The 9,750-nt window shown below is 45.9% G+C and overlaps 1 non-coding gene across 1 annotated transcript; it reads right to left on the reverse strand.

Annotated features, from left to right (window-relative positions):
* Nucleotides 1-239: 239 nt before the first annotated feature.
* On the reverse strand, nucleotides 240-312 carry TRNAR-UCG (transfer RNA arginine (anticodon UCG)). The gene has a single exon. It is a non-coding gene; the product is annotated as a tRNA-Arg (tRNA).
* Nucleotides 313-9,750: the final 9,438 nt, after the last annotated feature.

Here is a 9,750-nt window from a genome sequence, read left to right on the forward strand (position 1 = left end):
GCACGTCCATTTGGCAGTGGAGGCAAAATAATCTGACAGCCTGCGTCATCTTCGCTGTTCCACCTGTTTCCGCGGCCAACAAAGGCCGCTGTCGCCGCTCCACTGGAGCCTATGATTCTTAGAACTGCTCAGCTCGGCTGCCGGAAGCAGAATGTTAGGCCACGCGGACAAGTTTGCATCAGCGGTGCACAACGGTTTATTATGTATTCTTCAAGGTGTATATAAAAATATCCAAACAACGTCCGTGACAGGACTCGAACCTGCAATCTTCTGATCCGAAGTCAGACGCCTTATCCATTAGGCCACGCGGACTTTTTTTTCTTTATTACCTGTTTTACACACAATGTACGTACAAAAAAGGTAACACGTATGCTCTTAGTAGAACATTCCACGCGTTCGAGTTAAAAACAGAAAGAGGAAGTTGTACTTTGGTAAAAACACCGGCTGCATATTGGCTAATACAGCTTGGTTAGGGGAACCGAACTGTGGCCAATTTGTCTAATATGGGTAGCCGCGCTGGTGGCTCCCCTTTGGCCTTATGTATGTCACGTAGGTGCAGGATGTTTTCCACGAAATATTCCTGAGCAGAACGAGGTTGGAGAGCTTCATGCCTTACATCCATTCTTGTCTTCCAGACACTGTGCATGCAGTGCAACATTATTGTGTCGCACGGCACATCTCCCGTCTCTTCAAAAGGAAGAAAGTGAATACCGAATGGTGTCAGAGGGAAATGTTTTTTGAAGGTTCTTTGTAGGATGTCCCACAAGAACACTGAGTCCCAACAATATAGATATACATGGTCTACAGTTTCCGGTTTATGGCATATACCGCGATCGATACTCCATGGTACAAACAAACCCTTCTCTCTTAGCCATGGTTTTACGGGAAGCGTGCCGCTGTGCACAAGAAAGAAGAAGGATTTGGTAGATGGCCTGATAGACATTCTTTTTACGCGTTAAAAGTCATTGCGTTCAGGCCCTAGAGCGTATGTTGAGCGGCATATAGGCACGGGGCACAAAATATCCACGAGGTGTTTATACAATTTTTTCCGGCCGACAACAGACAAATATTGAAGCGAGAAATGTGCTTTGAGCAAATGAAAAGCGCTTACCACTTCGCGCATGTATCCTTTCACCACTACTTGTGGTGTTCCACATGATGTAACAATGAACTCAAATAAGGCATTGTGTAGTTGTACGTGTATAACAGTTTGTAGAAATGCATTCCTTTGGTCGCGTAGGAAAATAAACCTTGAGACTACTTGTCTTAAAAACAAATTACACAAACCAAGACCTCCGTTATTCACGGAATGAAACAAGTTTAGCCTGCTTGTACGTTCCCATCCCGATCCCCAAACAAACATTGCGAATATCCTGTGCAATTTTCGGACACACATCCTAGACATACATAATACTTGTAACATATAGAAAAATTTACCCACGAGGAATGAGTTACACACAGTTGCACGTGCAAACATTGAGAGCTTCGGTCCTCCCCAGTTTCTTGTTTGTTCGTTAGCCCGATCAGTATCTGCTGTCCACTGCTCGGTCGTGTCGCGGTAATGTTCGAGTGGCACGCCCAGGTAAGTAGCAGGTGTCTCGCTGAAATTTATAGTGTCGAAAAATTCTGGCGTAGATTCCCATTCACCACGCCAAAAACCTAAGCATTTTTGCCAGCTTATTGCACTTCCTGTAAGGCTGCAGAAAGTTCTTGCGGTACGCATAGCTTCCTGAATACTTTGCTTATCAGTGCGGAATACTGCGACATCGTCAGCATAGGATAAGACCTTTATTTCACGTGATAAGAGCCGGAAGCCGGGTATCTTTTTATTCATCATTAGATTTAAACACAGCGTTTCGTGGTAAATTGCAAATAGCAATTTACCACGATCAGGGCATCCCTGTTTTACACCAGTGTGCTGTAACACTTTCGGTTAATATTTTATTAATAATTAGTTTCGAAGAAAAGCCAGTGTAGGCCATTTTTACTCCATCAGTTATGATGGTACCTACGCTGATGTGTTCTAAGAGGGAGAAAATAATGTTGTGGGTTACCTTATCGAAAGCTTTTTCGAAGTCGAGTTGAATCATGGCTACCCGTCCGTGCATTAGGTCACATAGTTCCAATATATTTCTGGTCACATTAATATTCGTGAGAATGGTTCTCCCTTTGATTCCACAAGTTTGATCTTCACCGAGCAAGTTTGTAATCACGGACTGAAGTCGCTTAGCTATAACTTTCATAAAAACCTTATAATCCGTGTTAGTTAGACTTATGGATCGGTATGCTTTGGGGGACAGCAATTTTACAGGGTCTTTGGTCTTTGGTAGTAGTACGACATGGCTTCTCTTAAATGACGGAGGCATCATTTTGGACATAAGCTTCTTCTATAACTCTGAGGAGCATTTCGGCCATTTGATGCCCAAAGAATTTATAAAAAGCCGCACACAGCCCGTCGGGCCCCGGAGCTTTCCCTGGACGCAAGTAGTCTATCGCATTTTTCAGTTCAGTAACACTTATTGGTCTTTCAAGTTATGTTTTTGCTTCATCTTCTAATCGTGGCATTAATTTCAGAAAATGGGTCTCAAAGCCCTCTCGCACATTCGCCTAGCAGCCTAGCAAGTTTCTGAAACGTTGCACAAGCGCTCTTTCAATAACATTTTGGTCTGTGGATAGCACACCTTCCTTGCGCAGCTCTGTTATTGCATTTCCAGTAGCGTAGCTTCTTTTGTCGCTTAACGCTCGCTTGGTAGGTGTTTCGCCCATCCAGAGCCGCTCAGCACGCGACCTTATTATCGCACCTTGATATTTTTCCGTATCAATATTCTCGAGTTGCCTTTTGATTTCTTTAACTTTGTTTACAAGCAGGCGAGGAACAGTGCTTTCCGCATTTAAGAGATAGTCTAGAGTACGCTGCAACTCGGTTTCTTTCTGTCTTGCCTTGTAGCGCATGGGATTCTACTTCCGGCTACCGTTCGGTGCGGACGCAGAATGATTGCTCCGGTGGGGCGGTGTTTGTGGCTCAGCCGAGCCGCGGAAACAGGTTTATTGGCGATGAAGACAAAGAATACGAAGTTGTTTTGCCGCAGTTGCCTACAGAACCCTGCGTTTTGAATATGTTCGTTCACGGGGACGTGATGGCAAGGCCATTCCGCGCCGAAGATTTCCGGGACATGCTGGCTCGTCTGGGTCTACTGCTCAAGGTTGTCACCTTGGGGGCGTTGCAGATGAACCACGTTTGGGCGGTTACGTTCAGGAACTCGGAGTCTACGAAAAAAAAAATGTTGGCGTGTGGCGATGCTGAGGTAAAAGAAAGAAGGTGCGTAGTGTTGGACCCGGCTAACCAGGAGATACGCGTGAACGTTTTCTGGCTCCTTCACAATGTCCAGACGAAGACGTCCGCGCGGCACTCGCAGCATATGGAAAAGCCGGTGACGTGACCAGACAACGCTGGCGTGTGCAAGGCATCACGGACAAAGGTTCGACAACGCGCACCGTAACCGTGAAGCTGAAAGCGGGCGTGACCATTGAGGATCTACCACATCAGTTTCAAGTAGCCGATATGATGGCACTTCTCGTAGCCCCTGGAAGGGCTCCCTTATGCTTGAGGTGCAACCGCACGGGACATATCAGGAGGGAGTGTCGCGTACCGCGCTGCTCTATTTGCCGGCGCTTTGGCCATGACGAGAGCCAGTGTGTGCGGAAGTATGCGAACATCGCAGGCCCCGCAAAGTATGACGAGGTATTACAAGAGCACGTCATGGATGCCGCTGATGCCGAGGAAGCGGCTGGTGGGTCCGAGGTTACGCAAGGCTCAAAGGCAAAAGTCCTCGCTACGCCTGACAGAGCCAGCAGCACTGTCAAGCATGGAAATGACGACAAAGTGCAAAGAACAGAGGCGGACGCGGAAACGTCTGCCAAGGACCCAGTGGCTAAGGTCACCACAAAGGAAAGAAAGGTCACCACAAAGACAAAAAGAAGACAGAAGCGGAAAAGGCAACCGCTATGGACACTAGTGGCCCAAGCGGTACGGCGCCGAAGAGGTCCCTTGAGGAGAGCAATAACGGCGAACCAGGGAAAATCAAAGCGGTTCAAAGCGAGCCGCCTTTGAAGACAGCCAATGTCCGGCGACCGACTTTGAAGCCGACGCCGAATGTGCCGCCCGATAGGAAACCGTCGGCGTCAACGCTGACATAGCATGAGAATGTGCCTACAGACGCTTTCCGATTCCTTTTACCTTTATTTTTGGGGGGTGCTGGGGAACGGTGGGGTAGCGGGTGACTGCAACAAGACGCAAGTTTCGCGATGGAAATTCATAGATATGGCATCCAACAACGACAATCCACAGTATGGTTCTCGCTGCGCTATGCCGGTAAACGTGAGTGTGCAGCGAGTTAGGCGCAGTGAATGTAGGTCCTGACCGGTCCTTTTCCTTCTTCATAACATAATGAATTCCACCAATGTCGCGTTACGTGTTGGAAGTATAAATGTAAGGGGCCTTGGTTCTAAACGTAAACAGTACCAGCTAAGCAGGCTGTTCATGGAAACCGATCTTGATTTTATCGCAGTGCAAGAAACTAAAATCGAAAGTGAAGAAGGAACGGAACATATGGTAGCGGCTTTTCGGCCACGGTATTATGTGTGTGTGTCACATTGTGTAGGGAGGTCTTGTGGGTGCGCCCTTTTTGTTCGCAGTTCTGTGGACGTAGTTAGTGAAAGCATGGTTTGTGATGTTAAAGGCCGACAAATAGTGTGCGACTTTGTTATTGGAGCAGTGAAGTGTCGAGCGATATGTGTGTGCGCAACTAACTAGGAATGTGAACGCAAGGTTTTCTTTCAATGCCTTAAAAGCCAATTGAATTGTCAAACCAACATTTTATTGATGGCGGATTTCAACTGTGTGTGTTACGCTAAGGACAGAGTGCTAAGCCCGCCGGTTCACGACGCAAGCGCGCAATTTATAGCCGAAATTGTTGGCGAAGTGAATCTGGTAGATGTGGGCCATGTCATGGGAAATGGTACGAATACAAGGTTCACGCATTTTCAAGGAGTCAGCCACGCACGATTAGACCGAGTGTATATGTCTGCTGATTTGATTCAAATGTGTAGCAACTATGAGGCAAAATCTGTGTCATATCGTGACCACTAATTATGTTTGCGTTGGGCCCTAGAAAACCAAATTTTAATTGGGCGTTGTAGAAATTTAACTCTAAACTACTAGATGAGGATGTTTTTGTTCAGAAAATTAGATTATATTCAGAACTTATTAGAAAAGGACCATCAAAGTATTGCAGAACCATGGGAATGTTTCAAGCAGGAAACAAAGTTAATGGCAATGGAAAGATCATGCACTTTACGACGGGAGGAACAAAGAAAAGAAAGAGTTGCAGTGTCAACTTAACTTCTACTTAACACTGGAAGGTGCTTGCCCAGGTAGCTTTGCGAAGAGAATAAAAGAAGTAAAATCTCAGTTAGAAAGCGGCGATCAAGAGAAATATCGAGGTGCGGTTATACGTGCGCGCGCAGAAAGATTATGGTGCGGTGAAGTACCGACCAAAAGAGCTCTGTCGAACGCAAAGGGCTACGCTTCACGAAAGGAGATAAGGGCCATCACATATGGAAACGCAATTGTACATGAAAACCAACAAATTCAGCGGGTTAGGCAGTAAACGCGAGCACTCGGAAGGTTTGGATAGTGAATGTTTAAGGCTTCTTCCAAAGTTGGATGAGGGCGCAAGGCTGAACCTTGAGCAGCCAATTACTATCGCAGAAATAGAACAAGCAATATATGAGTTAGCTGTAGGTAATGCGCCAAGGCCTGACGGATTAGGCGCCGCTTTTTATAAAGCTTTTAAAAAGGAAATGGCAATAATTTTGCATCATTTAATTAATGAGGCGTGTGAGAAACAAGCTCTACCACCTTCGTTTCGTGAGAGCCAAGTGGTATTAATACCAAAGAGTCAAGACCCTCAAACTCTACTCTCGGTGCGGGCATATCGTCCCATTAGCCTTACAAATACAGACTACAAGATATACACGAAAGTTCTCGGGAGGAGACTACAGTCGGTCATACAGAAGTTAATTGGACCACACCAAACGTGTGGAATAAAAGGACGGTTCATTATGACAAACATTCATTTGTTACTGACGGTCCTTGAGTGTTGTGATGCCTTTTCAGAGAAGGTGGCAATATTACAGTTGGACCTGGAAAAGCCATTCAATAGGGTGGCGCATAAAATCCTTTTTCTTATACTTGAACATGTGAACCTTGGATGTATGTTACTAGAAGGTGTTAAAATGTGTTATGATCAAATAGTTTCTAAGAATATCATTATTAATACATTATCAGAAAATATACAACTCAAATCTTCTTTTAAACAAGGTTGCTGTTTGTCACCTTTGCGTTTTGCATTATATTTAGAGCCATTTTGTTTAAAGGTACTTTTGTGTAGTGAAATCGCAGGTTATCGGATAGGCACGAGGGAAATAAAGATACTAACATACGCAGATGACGTAGCAGTGTTCTGCCGGGATAAAGAAAGCGTTAATAAAGCGGTTGATGTGGCAAAAAGTTTTTGTAAAATGTCAGGAAGTCCCATTAATTTGGGAAAATTAGTTGGCATATTATATGGTGTTTGGGAACATTTTCCCACTGAAATGGAAAGTGTACAGTGGACGACTACCCCTATGAGGTACCTCGGTGTACCGCTACAGCATTTTCCGGACAACTGATAAGAGCAATGCACAGAAGTGAAGGAAAAAACAAAACAATTTGGTGGGAGGGACCTTTCCATGTTCGCGAGAGCAACCGTATGCAACCTCTTTCTCGTCGCCAAGATTTGGTTCGTGCTACAGGCCATACGCGCATCAAGAACGAGCATACAAAAACTGCACCGGGAATTCGCCATATTTATCTGGGGATCTGTGTGGGAACGTACCAGCCGCACCAATTTGTTCACATCGGTTAAACGAGGCGGCCTGGGCCTAGCTCACTTGTTCTTGAAGCAAGTTGTTTCACGTTTTATGTTCTTGCGTGATCAACAAAATGAATTTTTATTAACTCTGTTTCAGGAACGTCTGAGTGACGCTTTACCAAATTATATTGTGTCAACACGACTAGTGAGAACAACTATCAAGGGCTTTCTGCGTGAAGTTGTACGGGCGTACCAATTCTTGTGCACGCGTTTTTCTTTAGAGTATTTAAGCAGTGTTAAGCGAAATAAACTCTACAAAGATGATGTCTACACATTGCTCCCAACACCTATCTATAGGGCCAAGTTTTGTATAGAAAATGGAGGAAATTGGGTTAAAAAGGGTAAAGCGGATGCCAGTGCGCTCGTCAGCCAAGTCCTTTTGCTTTCAACTTCACAGCGAAACGTTACCGGTTAAGCCATGGCTCGAACAAAAAGGCTTGTTTGTAGCATGGTCAGTTAACTGTTTAATATGCGGAAAACCAGAAACAGTAGAGCACATGTTCCTGGACTGCCCAGACGCAGTATTCTTGTGGGACATTTTGCAACGAACTTTAAAAAAAGGAGCTACCGGTGACGCCGTACGGAATCCGCTTTCTCCCTACATCAAATGACGGCGGAGTCCCTCATGATATGTTGATGTTATTGTGTCTACACAGTCTATGGAAAACACGAATGGCGATACGTCATGACCATATTAAGGTTCAGTCTTCAAGGGAAAACTTTATTGTGAGCATGGTCCTCGTGCGGGAAGTGTACAAGGCATGAAACGAGGACAATGAGTGGATTTCAGTATTAGATGAGCTGGCATCTATGAAGCGCTTTTAAATACCTCGCGTCAGCCTCAGAGTAGCAGGCGCTCTTAATTTTTTTCTCGCAGTGTTTTGTTCATACTTGTATGTATTGCAAACCGGCAATAAAGAAAAAAAGCCTTGTAGCGCATGGCACTAGCTCTTTTGATTGCGCTCATCTTAACTTCAGACTTAAATTGCTCCCACAACTCAACAGGGCTGATTAAGTCATTTTCCTGCATTTCTTTAATTTTTGCCGTTATTACTTCGATAAAGTTTTCGTCTTGCAAAAGGCTATCATTGAATTTGCAGAGTCCCCAGTTAAAGATGCTCGTTTTACGCTTTGTGCCTATTGTAACAGTACTAAGCTATGGTCGCTAATGCTTACATACTTAACGGCATATGTTGTGCAAAAAGATAAAAGGCTTGCTGTAAGATGCACTCGGTTAAGTCGGGCGTGGCTTGTGCCTTGGAAATGCTTGAACTGAACTCGCTTTTCTCGCAGTACATCGCCTATATCAATTCGGTCGTATTCCTGAGCGGTTGCGCAAAGTTGCAATGCTCTCTTATTATGTATCGGTAAGTTCCTGACGTTGTCTTCAGCCATGCATACAGAATTGATGCATCCTAATAGTAACACATTTCTTTCGCATTTCAAGAAGGTTTCGATGTATCGGAAAAAACCTATACGCTCACTAACTTTGTTTGGTGCATAAATGCAAATAATTCCCCATAGTGCCTCTTTAACACAAAAGTCGCAAACTACTAAGCGACAACTTTCAGAAACAATGACAGACTGCTCTACAATTCCGACGGAGCTACGCGAGAAAATTGCGCACCCCCCTGATTTACCCACGGCGTGGCGCACACAGAGATCATATCTTTACCGAAAGATTTCCACCATCTCATCAGTTTGTTCCTCGCTTTCAATTTTTGTTTTCTGGATAGTCAGCATATCGATATCATTTTCTAATAACAGGCGGCTCAGTTGAACTTGCCGCCTTCGGGCTCCGAAGCCGCGTACGTTTAGTGTTTCAACACGAAGGGCTATTCCAGGATTAACGGCCATTGTAAGTATAGTTTAGGCAAACCGACACAAGATACTGCTCAGATGAGTGGAAACTTACAACTGTAGACTAGTGACCACCGCTGTCTCTGCTGCACTCGATGCAGCACGTCGCTTGGTTGAGTTGACATCTGTGATTGTCCATTGTAGATGTAAGTCTTTCACCGGTCCAGTAACGAAGTGATTAGCCGGACTATGATCCCGCCACAGCGGGGGCATAGACGGCGGCGGTTTCCTGTCTGGTAGCACGGTAGGTTTTGGCTTGAAGATAGACCTACGGGTGGATGTTGTTTTGGAGAGAGGTTCCTTTGCACACTTTGAGTCAGAGCGCTGGTCGTCGCTGCTCGTTTTGCTAGCGGTCGCTTAGTGACTGCCGTAACCGGCGTTCCCACAGTGACGTCGTTGCACGTTTCTTCCTTCTTGCCTTCCCGTGTTTCGCTGGGCCCAGGCTCTTTGACAGTAGTTACGCTTACGGTATCGTTTGCAGGTGTAAGCTTTTGCGGTAGTTCCTCAGTGGCACTCTGAAGTTTCTGCGCTTCGTCTACATCGGGGGGCGTGTCCTCAGGCGTCTTGTCCTCGCTGGGATGTGTTTCGCTTGCTGCTGCTGTCTCTTCGGCTTCGACCTGCTCCATCAGGTGTTCGTCTAATATGTCACTACGACCCGGCCCAGTGACGTTCGCATGGCTACGCACGCACTGGGTCTCGTCGTGGCCGTAGCGGTGATACAGCCCACAGCGCGGCACGCGACATTCGCGACGTATATGGCCAGTGCAATGACACCGGAGGCAAAGCGGAGGTCTTCCTGGCACGATGACTAGTGCCTGATCTTCGCCTACTCGCACCTGGTGCGGCAGGTTCTCGACTGGCGTCCCTGCCTTCAAACGCCACGACACTAGGCGTGTACGTGAGCCCTTGTCGTTGC

Source organism: Dermacentor variabilis, chromosome 3 (genome assembly GCF_050947875.1).
Source record: "Dermacentor variabilis isolate Ectoservices chromosome 3, ASM5094787v1, whole genome shotgun sequence".
NCBI classification, from domain to species: Eukaryota; Metazoa; Arthropoda; class Arachnida; order Ixodida; family Ixodidae; genus Dermacentor; species Dermacentor variabilis.